Source organism: Zea mays, chromosome 7 (assembly GCF_902167145.1).
Source record: "Zea mays cultivar B73 chromosome 7, Zm-B73-REFERENCE-NAM-5.0, whole genome shotgun sequence".
NCBI classification, from domain to species: Eukaryota; Viridiplantae; Streptophyta; class Magnoliopsida; order Poales; family Poaceae; genus Zea; species Zea mays.
This window is the reverse complement of record NC_050102.1, coordinates 147068656-147093588: the sequence shown is the minus strand read 5'-3', so window position 1 is coordinate 147093588 and position 24933 is coordinate 147068656. Positions and strand designations below refer to the sequence as shown.

Below are 24933 nucleotides of genomic sequence, written 5' to 3'. Positions count from 1 at the left end.
CTGATTTCATCTTTGAGGCCACTGACATACTTCGAAGCAAATAAGAGGTCGTTATAGTGGCAAGCTGGCAGCTGTGCATGGTAAAATCATATTGCAAGAACTGGAGTTGAGATATGTATTCTTCCACTGTCCCTATTTTTCTTCTCCTGATCTCCGAGATTCCTCTCGATTCTACATGGCTTTGTGCTTTGAGGGACGGGAAGGTAGAGGCTAATCCTCAAATTTGAGGAAAATTGAGAAGGATCGCTGAGTATGTTAAAGCTTCGGAGTAACAGGCATGCCACGAGTATTAAATGTGATCAGCTCCTGAACTTTACATGACTTGTATTTTTATCACATGCTAGCATTCACATAATGCGGGCAAGGAGTAACAGGCATGCCACGAGTACTCCTTTTCTGAGGAGTACTTAGGTTTAGGACCACTTAGTCTCCTCAGAAATTCATCACTATATAAAGAGCTATGTTTGTAATCCTATGTGACTTATCCGCTAATTTATGTGATATGCAAAGTAGGCACAAAGATCACGACAACATTTTGCAGTAAGCTTTTTAACAGGTATGAGTACCAATAAAGTAGTCAAGTGATCAGAAGCTGCCACTTATCTTAAACATCATCAGAATCCAGAAAGGGGCAATAATGCATAGACTTCAACCTCTTAGTGCTTAAAGATAGCACAGTGGGACAGGTAGCATTTTTTGTTTGTGTGAAAAAAACTTTCAACATATTCCATATTGTTAGAAACAGTGCATCTGCACAAGTGTCCTTGCAGTCTAATGTGCTAGAAGTAGTACATACGAACAGGTAGTATTTTAATTTATGAGAAAGCTGAACTTGCTAGGACAATAAATCCTTTTGCACACCATCTACAAAATTACAGGAAGTAGGCAGATCAAGCAGGTCATATAAAAGAATAAATAACTAATACCTTGTTCAAAGAATTTGGCAATTGGTTGCTTCAGTCCATTGCTCTGCTCTCTGGGTTGCGAACCTCGAGTCTAGGACACCAATGAATCTAAACCAGGAAATTTTTTTGGGTCCATCTCCTTTATCAAGACTTCTTGTCTGATGTGACCAAATAAGAATGAAGAGAAAACAAACCGACTATATTAGGGTAGCATGTTCAAGTCAGAAACAAAAATGAGTTATAAAAAGAAATAGCAGATTCCCAGGGGCAAAATCCTTGACAATGATAGTATCAATTACCTCATCAACTTCCATACTCATATGCAATAACTGACTTCTCAAAACACCTATTTCTTCTTCAAGATTCTCTTTCTCGCTACCTTCAACATCTAGCATTTTCTAATAGAGTTTTATTATCTGATTTGTAGCTGTAGCCTACAAGATGAGCGATGGAGGCCCCTTTTCTACCAGGCCACCTTGGATTCCGCCAGTTGCCGAGGGTGCATAAAATCTGAGGCACTGCAGATTTTGTACATGTACAAATCCACGTATGTGTATGCAGAAGTTCTAGTTCACAGTAAACAATTTAGATTGCAGTCTGATGTGGACCATCTTCACACCGGGGAAGCAACCAAGTGCAAGATCTTGATTTATGATTGAGTAGGTTGCAGATATAGTGGCAATACTGAAAAATATAAAATGGAAAATACATACCAGTACTCATATTCTGAATCTGGACCCTAGTGCCACCTAATGCATACAGAACTACAGAAACCACAAAACCATAAGTGACATCCTAAAACAATCAGATTTAGTAAAAAACAATGTAATGGTTAGCATCATAAAAAAAGTGACGATGAGTAACAGATACAACAGGCATAAGGATTCCATCTCCAATTGATGTACAAGTACCATCTAAATCAAGAATAAGAAGAATGTTTCTCTTATATGCATGTGATTCCATCCATCCCTCTATTAAGAATGTTCATAAGCAAGTTATCTATGATTTGATAGTAGCTCATGATGCACAGAAGCATCTCCCGTGGTGCTTTGAAAGAATTAATCGTCTGCAACTCTTTCACTGCAAGCTAGAGTAGACATGTGCGGATAAAGAATGTTCAGTCAGTATGAGCTTTGGCTATAATACTGGAATGATTTATATGATGGGATTTTTTGAAAATCTAAATTTTGGATATTACATGATTAAAACCAGCAACTTCTTGAATATATACAGTACAATGAGAACATAATTGATAACAGAAAAAATAGAGTTGAATACTTGGCAATCGACACCCTTTTGAATACTAAAGGTAGAAAATTTATCCATGTAACACTATTTTGGGGGGCTACATTTCAGTCAAACATACAATACGGTCCATACACAGAAGGGATGGTGTTGTCCCCTTTTACTGTTGGGACTACACTGGGGAGAGGATGGATGGGCAGGCATCGCCCGATTGTTAAGACCTACAAAAAATCCACAGAAAAGGTGAGGAAGGCGCCAGCGACGATCACCACGAGCAAGAACCAGTGTAGAAGACCTTACCTGACTTGTGGGCGACGACGACATCCCATCCCAGTGGGTCACCTTCGGGCATCGGTGTCCCTCTCCACGTGGTGGCTGTCGTCACCGTCAGCCGCCTCTGCCTGTGCAGCGGTAAAAATCATCGTCACGGCGAGCAGAGCGTCGTGCACCCGGACCGCAGCTTCCTCACCCGCCATCGTCTCCACCTTCTGCCTCGGCTTCCACGTCCGCCACATCATTGCCGCGGGGCACAAGGTTGAGTTGGTGCGCCAGACCGAGACCGCTGCCATGAAGCCCACAGTCGGGGCCACGAGAGGCGCCCCATTCACACCACAATCGAGGTCGCCGCATGCGAGCTGGAGGGTGGTTGTGCAGCCACGCCCGAGGAGGGGAAGCAACTACCACATCTGTGTCATGGATAAGGGAGGTGGAGGCATCGGGGAGGGAGGGGCTCCAAGTGAAGGTTGGGAGATTTCAGGTAGGAAGAAGAGTGTGCCTTATGTGTTTGGGAAGGCTAGTGAAAGGGGGAAAGGTACAGCGCTGAAGGATGACGAGCGCCGCCATTTTTCTGAGGTACAAGTTGTACCCGGCGGCGGCCATCGCGTTGGGGTCTCCCACGCCGGTGAACCTAGCGAGACCTCCTTCGCCCACCGGCCGGCTCCCAAGTGAGCTCTCGAATCTCTTGTGGCCTCCATGGCCAGAGCATCGTGGCATAAGTGCTGGGGAACAGGAGAGCAGGGATGGAGGCAGGGCTGCGAGTTCTTGGCCAGGGTTGGGAGCAGCCGAAGACCGGTGGACACGACCGAGGTTCAAAAGCGAGTTGGAGAAAGGCCTCGGGTCCGAAACACCGCGCACGCGTCGGCGCGCACGCGCCACCTTAAGCGGGAAGCGCGGAGAGGGCTTCAAAACGGGTCAGGTTTTAATAGAAAAGATATCTTTCTGCTATTGGTGCAGATCTATAGCTGGAGGAAGTGGGAAACCTTAGCAGGTCCAATTGCTGCTGAGGAATTGAAAGGTAGGGTCATCCGGTCATCTGCTGGAAGTGGATGCTTTGTTTGGCCATGTTTTATGCAACCCTGTTGATGTGTACTACCTCACTGATTTTTGTCTCTCTCAGCTAGGAGAACCAAGGTGATGAGAAGGCAGTCAACCTTTGTTTTTAACAATGCTTCTCATCCATGGAGCAAAAATAAAATACTTATTTGGATGGTAAAATTCCTTTTCTGTTTCTTGATCTTTCTGTGGAACAGATACTGACTGTATCATCCTTTGTTATCTGATTAGTGTATCACCGTGTAAAGACATAAAAATGCCTTATTTTTCTAGCTCATCCAGTCATTTCGAATTCAACCTCAAGTTTACTGATGAAAGAACATCTAAGAGTGTCACCGACCATAAAGTCAAAAGATTCATGTATCTGAAGCCTCAAATAAGTAGTATACATCCATAATCACTTGGATTTAAAGTTTCTTTAATTGCATTATAGCTTTGCTTTTTGCGCCAATTCAAGGGCTCCATAATAAGGTCAGACTATTTGGCACTGAGGTTGGGCTTTGTCACAGTGAGTACTCTAATTTTTTTCTAATGTTTTAGCATCCTCGCCCCACCTCCTCCCCCTGCCAAGATGATTCTAATATGCCACTTTGTTCATGTGTTTTTCTTGTTAGTATCACAAGCTACCACATTCATATGACTTCCATAAATACATGGTACGGAGCATGGAAGATTATTGCAATGGGACTATTGGTATCAGGTAAAGCAAAATTTACTCTACAGAGTATTCACTTTTCATGTGATCAATTAAGCATCAAGAAAACTACCTTTGATAGAGTAGATTTCTTGATTCGAATAATGAAGCATTCAAGTATACTGGTCTAGAAATAGTTTCTGATGAGATCCAGTATGGTGGCTGTGTTGAGGAAACTGGACTTGCGGGGGTAAGACCGCTCCCGCGGCATTGCATTTAAGAAGAAGACCTATGATGGATTTTTCCAATACATAAGTTGGTAGCTACATAATGACCCAAACTTTAGGGACTTCTTTGCTCCTTCCGATTGATAATGCCAGTTAAAGCTATCTAAATATTTAGCCTTCTTCGAACTTGGTTATAGCATATCAAGAGCTATTAATTTTCTTTAATATTTTTGCTACATGTGGTATTCATACACGAGCACATCTATTTTTTGCAGTTGGCCACTTTGGGCATATGCGATTGTCTGCGTATTAATCAATGTTCATGGTACCACTCGCTCCAAATCTCTCTTCTTCCCTTGCCTCCAAGCTTAAACCCGTGTGACACTATTTGGCTCTTTTCTAAAATTGCAGGTATCTCTACTACTTATTAAGGCTGTAAGGGTAGCCTCCCTTTTTTTGTTCTGCCTTTTTCATTTTCCTGTTTTGCCCTTTCCATTCCCACCCGCGCATTGCATTGATCACCAATCGCATCGCAGCAGCACGTCGTGCCGCTCCAATCGTCTCGCTTCCCCGCTTAGCTTCCCGCCGCGCCATGGCGTCGACCAAGGCTCCCGGCCCCGGCGAGAAGCACCACTCCATCGACACGCAGCTCCATCAGCTGGTCCCAGGCAAGGTCTCCGAGGACGACAAGCTCATCGAGTACGATGCACTGCTCATTGATCGCTTCCTCAACATCCTCCAGGACCTCCATGGGCCCAGCCTTCGCGAATTTGTAACTAACCACCGTCGCCGCCCATTTCTTCTTCGACCGGTTGCCGCCTGCGCGCGGCACTGCTCGTACGTCTCCCGCCGGTGCTTACTGTAATGCATGCATGCAGGTCCAGGAGTGCTACGAGGTCTCGGCCGACTACGAGGGCAAAGGAGACACGATGAAGCTGGGCGAGCTCAGCGCCAAGCTCATGGGGCTGGCCCTCGTCGACGCCATCCTCGTGGCGAGCTCCATCCTGCACATGCTCAACCTCGCCAACCTCATCGAGGAGGTGCAGATCACGCACCGCCGCCGCAACAGCAAGCTCAAGAAAGGTGGCTTCGCCGACGAGGGCTCAGCCACCACCGAGTCCGACATCGAGGAGACGCTCAAGCGCCTCGTGTCCGAGGTCGGCAAGTCCCTCGAGGAGGTGTTCGAGGCGCTCAAGAACCAGATAGATCCACATTTATGCTTATGTTTATTTTATATTTTTTGATTTGAATATCTAAACTATGATGTTCTATGAAAGATCATTCTTGAATTTTTGCCTTTAAATTTTCTTGTTAAATCTTGTATACTACACTATTAAATGAGTGCTCGTGCGTCACAGTCCCGAGTTTCTCTTTAACGTCATCCTGGACGGTTCGTGGATGTCGTCCTCCATCTCATAACAGTATAACACACATTTGTATATATAAGTTATCGAGGTATTATATGATCCCGTTGCAACGCACGGGCACTGACCTAGTAAATCTTAACAAGCTTTATGTTCTCAACATTGTTTAAGCTTGCTGAGAACAGGGGCTGCTACAAAGTTTGGAGGGAGCAGGCTTTCCATATATGTTGATGATGTAATCCTCTTTATAAAGTCTGTGTGGTATTTTTTGTTAAGTCTGTCGAGAATTGTGTACGAACGATTGCTCTGGTATATCCTATGGACTGGTAACTAATATGTATAAGCTTTCTCTCATTCTAATAAGGTGTAATGAGCAGGCTCTGCAGGAGGACTATAATGTTCTGCAATGTAATTTGACCTCTTTTCCATGCACTTATCTAGGATATCGATTTCAGACAAGAAGTTAAGAAGGAATGAACTCATGGTTTGGGTTGAGAAGATTGTTGATCGACTTTCTAATTGGAAGGCTCGAGTACTTAACCAATGGTAGGACGACTATGGCGCGTTTTGTGCTTGGCCATGCTGATTTATCTCCTCATTGCCATGGATATCCCTAAGGGATGTTCAGTTATGAGTGGATTGAGAGTGATTAAGGGGATTAAATCCCCTCCTATACAAATTTGAATAGGAGAGCATTTAATCTCTTCCAATCCTTCTCAATCCACCCATAACCGAATAAACATTAACTGGGTGATTAAGTCAATGACAATATTCGAAGAGGATTTATTTGGAAAGGAAGAAAGGAAGTAAATGGTGGAAATTATCTTGTCTCTTGGGACATAATTACAAGGCCACTAAACCTCAGTGGACTTGAGGTTCCTAACTTGCATTTCCGGAGTTGGGCACTTCAAGCTAAATGGTTGTGGTTGGAGAAAATTGACCCAAACAAACCTTGGTATGGACTGCAGCGTTAGGAAGTTATTTGCATCGTCAGTGATTACCGTGACTGGAAATATGATTAATACACTATTTTGGTCGAATAGATGGTTGAATGGGGGTTGTGTCAAAGATATTACCCCTGTAGTTGCTTCTAATGTTGGCAAGAGGGCTCTTTCCACTAGAACTGTGGCCTATGCTCTTGAAAATTGGCAGTGGGTCAGTGACATCGAGGCTCCTTTGTCTTTGATTGGGTTGCAACAATACTTGCAGCTATGAGACACTGTAAGAGGAGTGGTGATTACACAATGAAGCTGATGCCTGATAGACATGTGTGGATGCATACATCATCTGGATAGTTCTCTTCCAAGTCATGCTATAATGCCTTTTTCATGGGGTCCATTACCTTTGAGCCGTGGAAGAGGTTGTTGAAGTCTTGGGCTCCCCAAAAATATAATATTTTTTCCTTTGGTTGGCAGTAAGGAACAAGCATTTGGCAACTGAGAGGCTTGAAAAGAGAGATTTGGATCACTCGGTGGTTTGTCCCTTATGTGACCAAGAGTAGGAAACAATCCAACATCTCCTATGCACATGCATTTTTGTTAGACAGTTTTGGCATATCATTCTATCGCCCTTGGGACTTAGTAATCTTTCTTCTACTGGTGATGAGATCTCTTTTGCGGAGTGGTGGAGAAAGGCATGTAAAAAGGTGCACAAAAACAAGAGAAAGGATTTAACATTGTCATCATTCTAGGGGCATGATGCTTATGGCTTCATCATAATAGGGTTGTCTTCAATGGAGAGAATCCTTCCATAAGCATAGTTCAAAGTGTTTTTGTTAGATGAGTTGGCGTGTTGGGGTCAAGTTGGGGCTAAGCATCTTGGGAGTTTAGGCCTAGATGTTGTCCTTAATATGGTCAGGGCGACTCTTAGTGCTTAGTGTTTGTAGCGAGTGAGGCCTGCCTGCACTTTTGTTGCCTCGTTTAGAGTTCCTGTTGTAGTTTTAGCACAGGAGGTTGGAGCATTGTTGCAGAGCAGATGGTTAGATGGTATGTTTTTATGCCTTTTGGGCTTTGAACTTTGGTCTATTTCGGACTTTTTGTCCTCTTAATTTAATGATGCGTAGCTCTCCTGCGCGTTCAAGAAAAAACAAGCTCTATGTTAAAAATAAGAATTTGGATTTGTATAGCATAATTCGAATACGTATATGATGGTATTGAGGGTTGGGAATAGGTCGACTTTTTATCCATGAGATTTTTTGGAATCCAGTGTGGCGGAAAGACAACTTTGATTCAAAGTCTGTTTGAAGTTGTCTCAAACATGTCCAAAGTGATGTTGCCCTAGCTAGGGATGAGAACGAGTCTTGCTTTAGCTATGGATGAGAACGAGTTCGACATTGGAATGGTCTAGTGCCATAAGGCTAATTTTAGAAGTCATGTATTGGCCTATTTTACTTAAATACCAAACTGGTATTCCCTAGTAGGGATAAGAATAGGTCCAGCTTTGGCAATGGACTAGACCTTAATCTAGCTAAGGATGAGAAAGGGTATAACTTTGACCTGACTAGTCTAATACCTGCGTTAAAGCTACGGTCCTAGAGAAGGGAGGGGGAGGTGCAGTGGGGTCGCAGGGGGAGGGTGAAGACGCGAGTAAACGATGAGGGAGAAAGGATGATCCAAATAACATTAGCCATTAGATTTGGGTAAGAGAGAGGAGAGCTATCTAACGATCTAAACCATTGGTTTTGAGCGTGCGTTATGTGTGTGTGCAATTCTTTTAGTGAATCTAGGAGGTTATAGGTGCGGGGATGATTTGGTCGGTTGGATTTTGTAAAGTTTGAACTGATGAGTTATATAGGGGTATAGATCTAGTGACTCAAGACTAATTTCAGGTGTCATAGATTGGCATGTTTTACTTAAATACCAAAATGGTATTTCCCTAACCCACGATTAGAATGTGACCTATTTTACTTACATACAAAAATAGTATTGCTCTAGGGATAAGAATAGGTACAGTTGCAGTATTGGATCTTGCCCTAGCTAGGGATGATAATGTGTTTGGCTTTGACATTGGATCTAGACCAGTGTCCTAAGGCTAATTTTAGGAGTCATGAATAGACTCATTTTATCTAGGTACTATGACTTTATTGATCCAATGACTATTACGGTTCAACCTAAATATTTTCTATTATTATGATTTTAAACATCGTTAACACTTTATGAGAGAAAAATTGAGTCATCAATTAGCGGTTGCTCGCAAGTGTAACTTGTAGGGAAAAAATCAGCCATCAAGCTGGATGAGCTTTGTGTAACTAGAGATGTCCAGACAGGTCGCCCGGCTCGGTCTGGACCCATTGAAGCATGACCCACTTAAGCAAGTCACGTTTAGGCTCGAATAGTTATTCTGGCCGGGTCAGGCTGACCGACGAGCTCAAATCGATGAACGAGCCCGCCGGCCCGATAAGCTCGTAACGAGAAGGGCCACCGTGCCGCCCCGAGCCCGCCAACATATAAATCAAGTTTAAAATTAGATCATCATAAAAAATTGAACACATTTACAAATCATAATGGAAGGATATAACTAAACACAATAACATATATTACAAATAATACACATATATAAAATAAATGATAGACCTTAAATTAAAGATAGATCTATTTTTACAATGTTTGTCTTATTAAACAGGCTAAATCCTAACCTGTTTAGGGACAGACCGTGCTCAGGCTAACCTAGCGGACCGAAAACTCTGAATGAGCCCGACACCTCACCATCCGTGCCGGACTAAGCCTAGACCCATATAAAACGGGACCAAACTAGGCTTAAATCGAGCCTAAATAGCGGGCTCCATGCCAGGCTCGTAGGCCATGTGCTTATTGGCCACCTATACCTGTATCGTTGAAGAAAAAAAATTCGGACAGAAAGGATCTATGGGAACCGAGGGCCAAGTTCGACGCGGTGCGATGGAAGCTCTCTTGGAACCTTAGCCTGTAGGTATAGATGTCCAAACGGTACGGACCACCCGCTTGGCCCGAAACCCGACACGATTTTGACCCAGTACCAACCCGACCCGACCTGCTCTCCACCGTGCCCGGGCTGGGCCGGCCCGACGGTCGGGCCGTGTATGGGCCGCCCCCTCGACACGCCATGTTTGGCACGGCCCGGCCCGTTTAAATGGTCGACATGGCCGCGGCCCGTGAAGCTATGGGAAAAATACGCGGCCACGAGTACGACCCCCCACTGCCCCTATCCGCTCGACCGCTCCCCAGTCCACAGTCACTCCGCAACGCCGTTCCCCTAACACTAATCCCCTTCTTCCTTCGCTCGCTTCGCACGACCGCGGTGCTCCTCAGCGATGTCGGTGGCGTCGTGGCGGTGCTCCCCACGCGACTGAAAGGGAATTAGGCTTACACCTTTTTCCTAATTGATTTTGGTGGTTGAATTGCCCAACACAAATAATTGGACTAACTAGTTTGCTCTAGTCCATAAGTTCTACAGGTGCCAAAGTGTCGGGGACCATAATTAGGGGTACCCTCAAGGCTCCTAAATCTCAGCTGGTAACCCCCATCAGCACAAAGCTGCAAAGGCCTGATGGGTGCGATTAAGTCAAGGATCGGTCCATTCAAGGGACACGATCGCGCCTCGCCCGAGCCCAGCCTCGGGCAAGGGCAGCCGACCCCGGAGGGTTTACGTCTCGCCCGAGGACCCCCTACGGCAACGAACGCACCTTCGGCTCGCCCGAGGCCCAGTCTTCACCAAGAAGCAACCTTGGCCAAATCGCCACGCCAACCGACCAAATCGCAGGGGCATTTAATGCAAAAGTGGCCTGACACCTTTATCCTGACGCGCGCCCTCCAGTTGATAGAGCCAAAGTGACCGTAGTCACTTCGCCGCTCCACTGACCGACCTGACAAGAGGACAGCGCCGCCTGCGCTGCTCTGACTGCTGTGCCACTCGACAGAGTGAGGCTGACAGCAGCCAAGTCCGGCCTCAGGCGCCATAGGAAACTCCGCTCCGCCCGACCCCAGGGCTCGGACTCGGGCTCATCCCCGGAAGACGACGAACTCCGCTCCGCCCAACCCCAGGGCTCGGACTCGGGCTCAGCCCCGGAAGACGACGAACTCCGCTCCGCCCGACCCTAGGGCTCGGACTCGGGCTCAGCCCCGGAAGACGACGAACTCCGCTCCGCCTGACCCCAGGGCTCGGACTCGGGCTCAGCCCCGGAAGACGACGAACTCCGCTCCGCCCGACCCCAGGGCTCGGACTCGGGCTCGGCCCCGGAAGACGACGAACTCCGCCTCGCCCGACCCCAGGGCTCGGACTCGGGCTCAGCCCCGGAAGACGACGAACTCCGCCTCGCCCGACCCCAGGGCTCGGACTCGGGCTCAGCCCCGGAAGACGACGAACTCCGCCTCGCCCGACCCCAGGGCTCGGACTCGGGCTCAGCCCCGGAAGACGACGAACTCCGCCTCGCCTGACCCCAGGGCTCGGACTCAGCCCTGGCCTCAGCCGACGGTGTCCGCCTCGCCCGACCCAGGGGCTCGGACTCGACCTCGGCCTTGGAAGACAGACTCGACCTCGACCTCGGAGGAGCCTCCACCTCGCCCAACCCAGGGCTCGGACCGACCACGTCACGGGAGTCGCCATCATCACCCTACCCCAAGCTGGCTCAGGCTACGGGGGACAAGACCGGCGTCCCATCTGGCTCGCTCCGCTATACGAGTAATGATGGCGCCCCGCACGCTCTATGACGACGGCGGCTCTCAGCCCCCTTACGGAAGCAAGAGGACGTCAGCAAGGACTCGACAGCCCCGACAGCTGTCCTTCCGCCAGGCTCCGGCGCTCCTCCGACGGCCACGACATCACACGAATTGGGCGCCAAAACCTCTCCGGCTGCCACGATGGCATGTACTTAGGGCACTAGCTCTCCTCCGCTAGACACGTTAGCACACTGCTACACCCCCCATTGTACACCTGGATCCTTTCCTTACGCCTATAAAAGGAAGGACCAGGGCCCTCTTACAGAGGGTTGGCCGCGCGGAGAAGGATGGGACGGCTCTCGCGTAAGGCCGCTCGCTCCCTCCCGCGTGGACGCTTGTAACCCCCTACTGCAAGCGCACCCGACCTAGGCGCGGGACAAACACGAAGGCCGCGGGATTTCACCTCTCACGCCCGTCTCCCTCCGGCTTCTTCCCCCCTTCGCGCTCCGTCTCGCGCTGACCCATCTGGGCTGGGGCACGTGGCGACAATTTACTCGTCGGTCCAGGGACCCCCCGGGTTCGAAACGCCGACAATTGGCGCGCCTGGTAGGGGCCTGCTGCGTGTTGACGAACAGCTTCCCGTCAAGCTCCAGATGGGCAGTCTTCAGCAACCTTTCCAGCCCGGGACGGTACTCCGTTTCGGGAGTCTTGAGTTCATGTCCCTCGACGGCAGCTACGACATGATACTCCTTCCCCCGCCGCACGACAGCGACAATGGCGGCCGACAGCCCGCCCGCCGGCGGCGGAATCGACGACGTCTTCCCCGCGTGGTGGAAGAACAACATTCGAGCTCGCCCCGTCCCCTCCCCCGCCGACGGAGGAGGAGGCAAGGCAACCAAGGCCAAGCAGGAGGCAGCACCTCGTCGGCTGTCGAGCGAGTCGACGGCGCCGGCGCCCCAACGGGGGGCACGTCGGGCATCGACCTCGCGTCTGAGACGAAGACGAGCGTCGTCTCCCTGCAACATGCCAATCCCAAGCAAACGGACAACGCCAGCACGCTCGCGAAGGACTTGCTGGGCGTCACCCTCGTACCTGAGACGACGGTGCAGTCAGCCCCTGATGTGACTTCGTCACCGCCCGTCGACCAAGAGGTACCAACCGATTCCCATCTCACGCCTTTTGGATTCAGCCTCGACCCACCAAGCGACTTCGCTTTGGTGGACGCTCTCGTAGAGGCGAGTCCAAACCCTCTGGGGTATCGTATGCGGTCACCCTGGGACCGGCTGACGGCCGTCTCGACCTACAGGCCCTCGGGGTCAGAGGAAGATGACGAGCCCGACTTCTGTTGGGATTTCTCCGGACTTGGTAACCCCAGTGCCATGCGGGACTTTATGACCACGTGCGACTACTGCCTTTCCGACTGTTCCGACGGTAGCCGCAGCCTCGGCGACGAGGACTGCGGCCCAAGTCGTGAATGTTTCCACGTCGATCTAGGGGGTCCCAACGAAGGCAACCATCTTGGTATGCCGGAGAACGGTGATCTCCCTAGGCCTGTGCCTCGCGTTGACATCCTTCGGGAGCTAGTTGTGGTCCCCGTCCCGGCGGGGGGTCATGACCCACAGCTCGAGCAAATCCGCGAGATGCAGGCCAGGCTCGACGAGGGGGCAGGAACACTTGAGCCGATCCGCCGGGACATCGGGCAGGAATGGGCGGGCCAACCTCCGGCCGGAGAAGTGCGTCATCTACCCCAGGGTATCCAGCGCCGCATCGCCGACGATGTCAGGGTAAGGCCGCCACCGACTTCCAGTGGAGTCGGCCAGAACCTGGCTGCAGCGGCAATACTTCTCCGCGCGATGCCGGAGCCATCAACCACCGAGGGGCGACGAATTCAGGGAGAGCTCAAGAATCTCCTGGAGGATGCCGCGGTCCGACGGGCCGAAAGCTCCGCCTCCCGAAGGCAGGGGTACCCCTCGGAACATCGCGCCGCGACTTCCCGATTCATGCGAGAAGCCTCGGTCCACACCGGGCGCACGCGCAACACAGCGCCTGCGGCCCCGGGTCGCCTCGGCAACGAGCACCATCACCGCAACCGTCGGGCCCACCTCGACGAGAGGGTGCCCCGAGGTTACCACCCCAGGCGTGGGGGACACTTCGACAGCGGGGAAGATCGGAGTCCCTCGCCCGAGCCACCCAGTCCGCAGGCTTTCAGCCGCGCCATACGACGGGCGTCGTTCCCGACCCGGTTCCGAACCCCGACTACTATCACAAAGTACTCGGGGGAGACGAGACCGGAACCGTGGCTCGCGGACTACCGGCTGGCCTGACAACTGGGTGGAACGGACGATGACAACCTCATCATCCGCAACCTCCCCCTGTTCCTTTTCGACACCGCTCGCGCCTGGCTGGAACACCTGCCTCCAGGGCAGATCTCCAACTGGGACGACCTGGTCCGAGCCTTCGCCGGCAATTTCCAGGGCACGTACGTGCGCCCTGGAAACTCCTGGGATCTCCGAAGCTGCCGCCAGCAGCCGGGAGAGTCTCTCCGGGACTACATACGACGATTCTCGAAGCAGCGCACCGAGCTGCCCAACATCACCGATTCGGATGTCATCGGCGCGTTCCTCGCCGGCACCACCTGCCGTGACCTGGTGAGCAAGCTAGGTCGCAAGACCCCCACCAGGGCGAGCGAGCTGATGGACATCGCCACCAAGTTCGCCTCTGGCCAAGAGGTGGTTGAGGCCATCTTCCGGAAGGACAAGCAGCCCCAGAGCCGCCCACCGGAAGATGTCCCCGAGGCGTCAACTCAGCGCGGCGCCAAGAAGAAAGGCAAGAAGAAGTCACAAGCGAAATGCGACGCCGCCGAGTACAAGAACCCTCGGAAACCTCCCGGAGGTGCCAACCTCTTCGACAAGATGCTCAAGGAGCCGTGCCCCTATCATCAGGGGCCCGTCAAGCACACCCTTGAGGAGTGCGCCATGCTTCGGCGCCACTTTCACAAGGCCGGGCCACCCGCGGAGGGTGGCAGGGCTCGCGACGACGATAAGAAGGAAGATCACCAGGCAGGAGAGTTCCCCGAGGTCCGCGACTGCTTCATGATCTACGGTGGGCAAGTGGCGAACGCCTCGGCTCGGCACCGCAAGCAAGAGCGTCGGGAGGTCTGTTCGGTAAAGGTGGCGGCGCCAGTCTACCTAGACTGGTCTGACAAGCCCATCACCTTCGACCAAGACGACCACCCCGACCGCGTGCCGAGCCCGGGGAAATACTCGCTCGTTGTCGACCCCGTCATCGGCGACGTCAGGCTCACCAAGGTCCTCATGGACGGAGGCAGCAGCCTCAACATCATCTACGCCGAGACCCTCGGGCTCCTGCGGGTCGATCTGTCCTCGGTCCAGGCAGGCGCTGTGCCTTTCCACGGGATCATCCCCAGGAAGCGTGTCCAGCCCCTCGGATGACTCGATCTACCCGTCTGCTTTGGGACGCCCTCCAACTTCCGAAGGGAAACCCTCACGTTCGAGGTGGTCGGGTTCCGAGGAACCTACCACGCAGTACTGGGGAGGCCGTGCTACGCTAAGTTCATGGCCGTCCCCAACTACACCTACCTCAAGCTCAAGATGCCGGGCCCCAACAGGGTCATCACCGTCGGCCCCACGTACCAACACGCATACGAATGCGACGTGGAGTGGGTGGAGTACGCCGAGGCCCTCGCCGAATCCGAGGCCCTCATCACCGACCTGGAGAGCCTCTCTAAGGAGGCGCCAGACGTGAAGCGCCACGCCAGCAACTTCGAGCCAGCGGAGACGGTTAAATCCGTCCCTCTCGACCCCAGCAACGACGCCTCCAAGCAAATCCGGATCGGCTCCGAGCTCGATCCCAAATAGGAAGCAGTGCTCGTCGACTTTCTCCGCGCAAACGCCGACGTTTTCGCGTGGATATCGCCGAGCACTCGCTGGATATCCGAGCTGGAGCCCGACCCGTGAAGCAGCCTCTGCGCCGATTCGACGAAGAAAAGCGCAGAGCCATAGGCGAGGAGATCCACAAGCTAATGGCGGCAGGGTTCATCAAAGAGGTATTCCATCCTGAATGGCTTGCCAACCCTGTGCTTGTGAGAAAGAAAGGAGGGAAATGGCGGATGTGTGTAGACTACACTGGTCTAAACAAAGCATGTCCGAAAGTTCCCTACCCTTTGCCTCGCATCGATCAAATCATGGATTCCACTACTGGGTGCGAAACCCTGTCTTTCCTTGATGCCTACTCAGGGTATCACCAAATTAGGATGAAAGAGTTCGACCAGCTCGCGACTTCTTTCATCACACCTTTCGGCATGTACTGCTATGTTACCATGCCGTTCGGTTTGAGGAATGCGGGTGCGACATACCAAAGGTGCATGAACCACGTGTTCGGCGAACACATTAGCCGAACGATCGAGGCCTACGTCGATGACATCGTAGTCAAGACGAGGAAAGCCTCCGACCTCCTTTCCGACCTTGAAGTGACATTCCGATGTCTCAAGGCGAAAGGCGTGAAGCTTAATCTCGAAAAGTGTGTCTTCGGGGTTCCCCGAGGCATGCTCCTGGGGTTCATCATCTCCGAGCGGGGCATCGAGGCCAACCCGGAAAAGATCGCGGCCATCACCAGCATGTGGCCCATCAAGGACATGAAAGGCATACAGAGGGTCACGGGATGTCTTGCGGCCCTGAGCCGTTTCATCTCGCGCCTCGGCGAAAGAGGCCTGCCTCTGTACCGCCTCTTAAGGAAGGCCGAGTGCTTCACTTGGACCCCCTGAGGCCGAGGAAGCCCTCGGGAACCTGAAGGCGCTCCTCACGAACGCGCCCATCTTGGTGCCCCCCGCTGCCGGAGAAGCCCTCTTAATCTACGTCGCCGCGACCACTCAGGTGGTTAGCGCCGCGATCATAGTTGAGAGGCGAGAAGAGGGGCATGCATTGCCCGTCCAAAGGCCAGTCTACTTCATCAGCGAGGTACTGTCCGAGACCAAGATCCGCTACCCACAAATTCAGAAGCTGCTGTACGCGGTGATCCTAACGCGGCGGAAGTTGCGACACTACTTCGAGTCTCATCCGGTAACTGTGGTGTCATCCTTCCCCCTGGGGGAGATCATCCAGTGCCGAGAGGCCTCGGGTAGAATTGCAAAGTGGGCGGTGGAAATCATGGGCGAGACGATCTCGTTCGCCCCTCGGAAGGCCATCAAGTCCCAGGTCTTGGCGGACTTTGTGGCTGAATGGGTCGACACCCAGCTCCCAACAGCTCCGATCCAACCGGAACTTTGGACCATGTTCTTCGACGGGTCGCTGATGAAGACAGGAGCAGGCGCATGCCTGCTCTTCATCTTGCCCCTCGGGAAGCACCTACGCTACGTGCTACGCCTCCATTTCCCGGCATCCAACAATGTGGCCGAGTACGAGGCTCTGGTCAACGGGTTGCACATCGCTATCGAGCTGGGGGTCCGACGCCTCGACGCTCGCGGTGACTCGTAGCTCGTCATCGACCAAGTCATGAAGAACTCCCACTGCTGCGACCCGAAGATGGAAGCATACTGCGATGAGGTTCGGCGCCTGGAAGACAAGTTCTACGGGCTCGAGCTCAACCACATCGCCCGACGCTACAACGAGACTGCGGACGAGCTGGCTAAAATAGCCTCGGGGCGAACAACGGTTCCCCCGGACGTCTTCTCCCGAGACCTGCATCAACCCTCCGTCAAGATCGACGACACGCCCGAGCCCGAGAAGGCCTCGGCCCAGCCCGAGGCACCCTCGGCTCGGCCCGGGGCACCCTCGACTCGGCCCGAGGTACCCTCGGCCTCCGAGGGTGAGGCACTGCGCATCGAGGAGGAGCGGAGCGGGGTCATGCCTAATCGAAACTGGCAGACCCCGTACCTGCAATATCTCCACCGAGGAGAGCTACCCCTCGACCAGGCCGAAGCTCGGCGGTTGGCGCGGCGCGCCAAGTCGTTCGTCTTGCTGGGAGATGGGAAGGAGCTCTACCACCGCAGCCCCTCGGGCATCCTCCAGCGATGCATTTCCATCGCCGAAGGCCAGGAGCTCCTACAAGAGATACACTCGGGGGCTTGTGGCCATCACGCAACACCTCAAGCCCTTGTTGGAAACGCCTTCCGACAAGGTTTCTACTGGCCGACGGCGGTGGCCGACGCCACTAGAATTGTCCGCACCTGCGAAGGGTGTCAGTTCTACACAAGGCAGACCCACCTGCCTGCTCAGGCCCTGCAGACCATACCCATCACCTGGCCATTTGCTGTGTGGGGTCTGGACCTAGTCGGCCCCTTGCAGAAGGCACCCGGGGGCTACACGCACCTGTTGGTCGCCATCGACAAATTCTCCAAGTGGATCGAGGTTCGACCCCTAAACAGCATCAGGTCCGAATAGGCGGTGGCGTTCTTCACCAACATCATCCATCGCTTTGGGGTCCCGAACTCCATCATCACCGACAACGACACCCAGTTCACCGGCAGAAAGTTCCTGGACTTCTGCGAGGATCACCACATCCGGGTAGACTGGGCCGCCGTGGCTCACCCCATGACGAATGGGCAAGTAGAGCGTGCCAGCGACATGATTCTACAAGGACTCAAGCCTCGGATCTACAACGACCTCAACAAGTTCGGCAAGCGGTGGATGAAGGAACTCCCCTCAGTGGTCTGGAGTTTGAGGACGACGCCGAGCCGGGCCACGGGGTTCACACCGTTCTTTCTAGTCTATGGGGCCGAGGCCATCTTGCCCACAGACTTAGAATACGGTTCCCCGAGGACGAGGGCCTACGCCGACCAAAGCAATCAAGCTAATCGAGAAGACTCACTGAACCAGCTGGAAGAGGCTCGGGACATGGCCTTACTACACTCGGCGCGGTACCAGCAGTCCCTGCGACGCTACCACGCCCGAGGGGTTCGGTCCCGAGACCTCCAGGTGGGCGACCTGGTGCTTCGGCTGCGACAAGACGCCCGAGGGAGGCACAAGCTCATGCCTCCCTGGGAAGGGCCGTTCGTCATCGCCAAAGTTCTAAAGCCCGGGACGTACAAGCTGGCCAACAGTCAAGGTGAGGTCTACAGCAACGCTTGGAACATCCGATAGCTACGTCGCTTCTACCCTTAAGATGCTTTCAAGTTGTTCGTATACCTCGATCACACGTAAAGATTAGTCATCAAGGAAGGGTCAGCCTTGCCTCGGCAAAGCCCGACCCTCCCTCGGGGGCTAAAAGGGGGGAACCCCCTCTGCGCCAAAATTTTCAATCAAAAAAGGCTTCTGCGTTCCCCGGCTATATCAGTAGCAGGACCCCAAGAAGCAAACGTGGGCGCATGTAAGTGGCAAGACTGACTGAGGCGAGGGACTCATACGCCTCTGGGATACGGATACCTCACTCGTCACCTACCACGAAAAATGACTCCTACTTGGGCAAGCCACCCTGATACTGACGAACGGGGCCGGACACGCAAAATGAAAGGAAAAGGAGCACAACTTTATTCTACGATAATAAAGTGTTCGGGCCTCAGCGGCCGCAAAAGACACACGTGCATTCAAGGAAAACTGCTCCGGCAGAGTTAGGCGTCGCCCGGAGGAGCCGCGCCCTCGGCTTCGTCCCCGCCTTCGGCAAAGTCCACCCCGGCCTCGGACGACGGCGCAGGTGGGAGGATCTATGCCTCGAAGGTGGTTGCCAGCACCGCGCTCGGGCCCGCGGCGGCTGCGTCGAGCCTCTGGACTTCAGCCAGGGCGGCTTCATCTTCATCAGGGAGACAATACCCCTCGCTGACCCGCTCCAGATCCACGACGTAGTGGGAAGCAAGCACGGCGAAGGCCCGCCTGACGCCGTGATGTAGCGCCTCGCGGAGCCTGCCACGCACATGGTCACCCAAGGCCTGCAGGCGACTTTGAGGGGAGCTTCCTGAGGGGACGTCGCCGAAGCCAAAGACCCGACATAAGTCCGAGATGGCCTCGGACATGGCCGCGTGGTCGGCCTCCCTCTGCTCGGCCGCCTGGGCAAGCGCCCTGGTGGACTCATCAAGGGCAGACTCGAGCTCTGCGAACAGCCAGAGCGCAAGGCCTCAAACACAAGTGGAGGAAACGAGCTGAAACGAAAACCAAAAACAGCCAGGACATACCTCTGGCTCGGGCACGTTGCTCCGAGGATGCGGCTTGAGCTACGGCTAGGTCTGCTGCAAGGGCTCCGGCCCGGCTTTCGGCCTCGGCGGCCCGGCCCCGAGATCGATCTCGCTCATCGGCGACCTGGTCGAACTCCGACTGCCGTCGCTGCACCTCTGCGCGTGCCGCTGCTGCCTCTGCTCTCAGATCAGCGCAGAGCAACCGAAGGTCTGCCACCTCGGCGCCCTGCTGGGAGAGGCGCGCGGTAGCCCCGGCGAGCGAGGTCCTCAGGGATCACAGCGAGCCCCAGACATCGACCTCGTGGCGGATGAACGACGACTTGGCGGTGCTCAGATCCGTCAGATCCTGAGGGGAGGAAGCGGGGCGTCACAAAGGACGCCTTGATCACAAAAAAGGTATGCCTGAAATCATTACCTGGAGGATCTTGGGGACGTCCCTGCAAAAGACCTCCAAGGATGACCGGAGCGACCCCACCGTTGCCTCGGCACACTCGCGGAGCTCGTCCCAAGACTGCTCCTCCCGCTCATCGTCAAGAACGAAGAAGGGATCCGAAGCCTCACGGGTCCGGAACCAGAGCAACTGGCGCCGCCCCTCGGAGCTCCGCCGCGCAGGGACAAGGCTGCCGCTCGGTGGGACGGGTCGCATTTCCACGCCCCCCTCCTCCGAGGCACCAAGTGGCGACGCCTCGGCCATCTCAGCGTCGGCGGCGACAGGTCGCTCCCCGACCAGGATGGCAGCGGCTTCGGCAACAGCTGGCGCTACCGCCGGCGGCATGTCTGGTGGGCCCGAGGCCACGTCCGCGCCAGCCGCCTCCCCCAGCGCGACAGCCGCCTCAACAGAAGAGCTGACCTCGGGAACTCGCTCCACGGCAACTGGTGCCGCCTGAGCCCTCCGCTATGGGGTGTCTTGCGAGAAGGTCAGCTGAACGGCGGGGCCCAGCGCGGCACCGGCTGCGGAAGCCGACGCCGTCTTGAGGACCTTCCTGGGAGCCAGATCGGTCAGGCCATGACTCCGTTTGCTGAGGAGGAAAGGAAAGTCAGGGTCAGGACATACAAAGGAGGAGCCGAGACGAAGACATTCTAAGGTACTTACCCACTTCGGGCCATGATCAACCGCGCCTGTGGGGAGGTCTCTCGGATCTCGACCCCCGAGGGTACCGCTGAGGTCCGCCCTGCCGCCAGCTTCGGTACCATCCTCGCCTTGGGCACCCTAGACGCCCGGGAGACGGACTGCCCAGGCGACCTGAGGGTCACCCTCCTGCGCTGCCGGCACGGGCGACGGTTTTCGGGGAACAGGCACCTCGGCCTGATTCCCCGGGGTCACCTCAACTTCCCCAGCCGAGGGGTCGAGTACCCCCTCGGACTGCCCCTGCTCTTCGGGCCGGGACCTCGGCGTCCCGACCCCGGGAACTGACGGCGCCAGCCCGCTCGGGGGCTGGCTTGACGACTCCTAGCCTAGCCTCAAACCCGGGCTGAGGCCAAGGCGGGCAGCCATGTCGTCATCCTCGTCATCGTCTTCATCATCGTCGTCGTCATCAGGCGTTTCCGGCGACGGCTCCCTCGGGAGTCCATCCCTCTCCTGCCGACGACGGAGCTTTTCCAAGGCGTCTCGGGCCCGCGTCCGCTCGCGGGCCCGAGCCTTCTTCGCGTCCTTTTTCTTCTTCTTCTCCTCTGCGGCAACCCGCCGCGCTGCTCGGTCCACCGCGTCCTCCGGGACCCGTAGCCGGGAAGGCTTGTGACACCCTACCTCCTGGAGACAGATGAAAAGTCTCGACCGTAAGGACCAAGGGCAATCCGACACAAGGAGAAAGAAGGAGCGGACACTCACCAGGAACACACACCCGCGGTCAGGACGCATCAAAGGCTAAGAGAGGGCGCTGGCGTCCGGTTTTCCCAACGCGACGACCACCCGCCCATGGAGAACGTCGACGGGAAGGGGATCCGAGGACATCCGCGAGCCCTCCAAGTCAGCCTCTAGCGTCATCTCCCAAAGCGGCAACCGCCGCTCCGCCAAGGGAAGCACCCTCCGGCGATGAATGGCGGCAATCACTCCCGCAGCGGTGAGCCCTCCTTTCCGCAACACCTCCAGGGCCTTGAGAAGGGGCTCGAGATTCTTCTGTCTGTCGTGCGGGGTCCCGTAGCGCCAAGCATCGGCGGCGACGGTGACCACTCGCTGAGAAAACGACGGGAGCCTCTCGTCGTCATTCCGGAGATAGAACCACCGGCGCTGCCACCCTTTATTCGAGGACGCAAGGACGGCGGGAATATACTGTGACGCCCGCGCCTGCCTCAGCTGGAGGATGCAGCCGCCGGCCCGCACTGCCGCGCGGACCCTTCTCTCCCCCGTCGGCGAAGCAAAAAGCTCTGTGGAGAAGAAATGAGTCCACAGGTCCCAGTGAGGGTCGATCCCCAAGTATCCTTCGCAAACCGCTGCGAAGATGGCGGCTTGCGAGATGGAGTTGGGGCTGAGGTTGTGCAGCTCCACCCCATAGTTATGCAGAATCACCCGCATGAAGCGGCTTGCCGGCACTCCGAATCCCCGCTCGTGGAAGGAGACGAAGCTCACGACGTACCCCGGCGGCGGGGACGGGGCGGCTCCGCTCGGGGGGGGGGGGGGGGGGGAATCCACTCCGGCTGCCTCTCATCAGAGAGAGGGCAAAGTAAACCCTCAGCAACGAGGTCCTCCAGGTCATCCGTCGTGACTGTGGAGAAAGGCCATGGGTCGCGCGGCGGAATAATGGTCACCCGGTCGGCCATCACCAAGCAGAAGAGGTGGCGGCAGAAGGGACTGGGTGGGCGGTTTCCTTTTCTCTGGCTAATCCCTCAGGTTGCGAAAACCTAAGAAGGAGGCAAGAAGCAGAGCAAAGAACCGTCACCAGACCCTCCCCCGAGTATATAAAGACCCAGGCGAGACCCGTTCAACGCGTCGCTCGAACCCGCCGCGGGATTCAAAAACTCAAAGCGAAACGACTGTTTCTCGAACGGCTCGCGCACGCGCAACGGCCGCCCCGTGAACCACTCGCCCCGTCGCATTAACTCCGCGGCGGGACAGGCGGCGCCTTTGGCAGGAGAAGCGAGCGACGCTTCACCTTCGCCATAATGACCGCGACAAAAAGGTGCGCCACGTCATCTCGATTTCGTATTCTTTCCTTTTTCCTCTTTCTCTCTCTTACAACAGGGACCGGGAAAGGGGGATACCCCAAAAAGGGATCCTTCTCCGCGAAGGAAACAGGCCCCGAGCCTCCCTACTGATCAGAGGTTCAAAGGCTGGCCCCTCGGAGGGGTTCAACAGCCGCCTCAGAGCGCTTGGGCTCCGCGCCCACTACTGGTCAGAGGTTCGAAGGCCGGTCCCTCGGAAGGGTTCAACGGCCGCCTCAGGCCACTCGGGCTCCGCGCCCACTACTGATCAGGGGTTCGTAGGCTGGCCCTCGAAGGGTTCACAACCGCCTCAGACACAGAGCGAGGGATGACCCTGGGTACGTTCGATACATAACCAAGGCTCGGGCTACGCTCCCGAGGTACCCTAGGACATTTCCGAGACCAGCGGGAACGATCTTGTAACGGAATCCCATCAGAGGGAGGCATCGAGCCCTCGAACCCCGTCGAAAGGGGACCGGGTCCGGCAGATCACCCGCAGGTACTTTTGGAGCGCGCCTCCGGGCCTCTAGCCGACCCCTAACAAATGGGGCACGGGCGTCCACTCGGATTACCCGTCAGCAACTCACTGGAGACACCATGTTCGGCGCCCTCCAAGGGCAACATGGCGCTTTTCCCCCCTCCTCCTTGCGGAAAGGCGACGCAGGGGCGTATGTAAAAAAGTCGAGTCTGTCCTTGACCGTCCTCTCGCCCTGTGCGGAGGCTCGGGGGCTGCTCTCGCAAACCCGGCTCCGGCCAAACCGTTGACAGCGTCAACATACCAGCCCGAGAACTTGGGACCCGACCGTGCACCCGGGCTACGACCAGCTCGCATGAGGGAACAACCAGACCAGCCGAAGTGTTGCGAAACGCACTAAGACCTCGAAGGAGTCAAACCACTCCTCCGAGGCCTCGGGGGCTACACCCGGCGGGTGCGCTCGCGCGCAACCACCGGAACAAAACGCAACCAAGAAAGGCTGGTCCCCTTGCAAAAAAGTGCGACAAAAGCATCCAAGCGAGTATTAACACTCCCTTCGAGGCTGGGGGGCTACTGTCGGGGACCATAATTAGGGGTACCCTCAAGGCTCCTAAATCTCAGCTGGTAACCCCCATCAGCACAAAGCTGCAAAGGCCTGATGGGTGCGATTAAGTCAAGGATCGGTCCATTCAAGGGACGCGATCACTCCTCGCCCGAGCCCAGCCTCGGGCAAGGGCAGCCGACCCCGGAGGGTTTACGTCTCGCCCGAGGACCCCCTACGGCAACGAACGCACTTTCGGCTCGCCCGAGGCCCAGTCTTCACCAAGAAGCAACCTTGGCCAAATCGCCACGCCAATCGACCAAATCGCAGGGGCATTTAATGCAAAAGTGGCCTGACACCTTTATCCTGACGCGCGCCCTCCAGTTGACAGAGCCGAAGTGACCGTAGTCACTTCGCCGCTCCACTGACCGACCTGACAAGAGGACAGCGCCGCCTGCGCTGCTCTGACTGTTGTGCCACTCGACAGAGTGAGGCTGACAGCAGCCAAGTCCGGCCTCAGGCACCATAGGAAACTCCGCTCCGCCCGACCCCAGGGCTCGGACTCGGGCTCAGCCCTGGAAGACGACGAACTCCACTCCGCCCGACCCCAGGGCTCGGACTCGGGCTCAGCCCCGGAAGACGACGAACTCCGCTCCGCCCGACCCCAGGGCTCGGACTCGGGTTCAGCCCCGGAAGACGACGAACTCCGCTCCGCCCAACCCCAGGGCTCGGACTCGGGCTCAGCCCCGGAAGACGACGAACTCCGCTCCGCCCGACCCCAGGGCTTGGACTCGGGCTCGGCCCCGGAAGACGACGAACTTCGCCTCGCCCGACCCTAGGGCTCGGACTCGGGCTCAGCCCCGGAAGACGACGAACTCCGCCTCGCCCGACCCCAGGGCTCGGACTCGGGCTCAGCCCCGGAAGACGACGAACTCCGCCTCGCCCGACCCCAGGGCTCGGACTCGGGCTCAGCCCCGGAAGACGACGAACTCCGCCTCGCCCGACCCCAGGGCTCGGACTCAGCCCTGGCCTCAGCCGACGGTCTCCGCCTCGCCCGACCCAGGGGCTCGGACTCGACCTCGGCCTTGGAAGACAGACTCGACGTCGACCTCGGAGGAGCCTCCACCTCGCCCAACCCAGGGCTCGGACCGACCACGTCACGGGAGTCGCCATCATCACCCTACCCCAAGCTGGCTCAGGCTACGGGGGACAAGACCGGCGTCCCATCTGGCTCGCTCCGCTATACGAGTAATGATGGCGCCCCGCACGCTCTATGACGACGATGGCTCTCAGCCCCCTTACGGAAGCAAGAGGACG

At 55.3% G+C, this 24933-nt stretch overlaps 1 long non-coding RNA gene and 1 pseudogene across 2 annotated transcripts; one reads left to right on the top strand and one right to left on the bottom strand.

Moving 5' to 3' along the window:
• Positions 1-806: 806 nt before the first annotated feature.
• Positions 807-1326, bottom strand: LOC109940993 (uncharacterized). The gene is made up of 2 exons (XR_002263824.1): positions 1205-1326; positions 807-1063 (listed from the first exon to the last, which is right to left on the bottom strand). It is a non-coding gene; the product is annotated as an uncharacterized lncRNA (long non-coding RNA).
• A 3539-nt stretch (positions 1327-4865) lies between these two features.
• LOC109940992 (phosphoenolpyruvate carboxylase pseudogene) lies at positions 4866-5739 on the top strand (annotated as a pseudogene). The gene is made up of 2 exons (NR_163566.1): positions 4866-5115; positions 5222-5739. The product of NR_163566.1 is annotated as a phosphoenolpyruvate carboxylase pseudogene (transcript).
• Positions 5740-24933: the final 19194 nt, after the last annotated feature.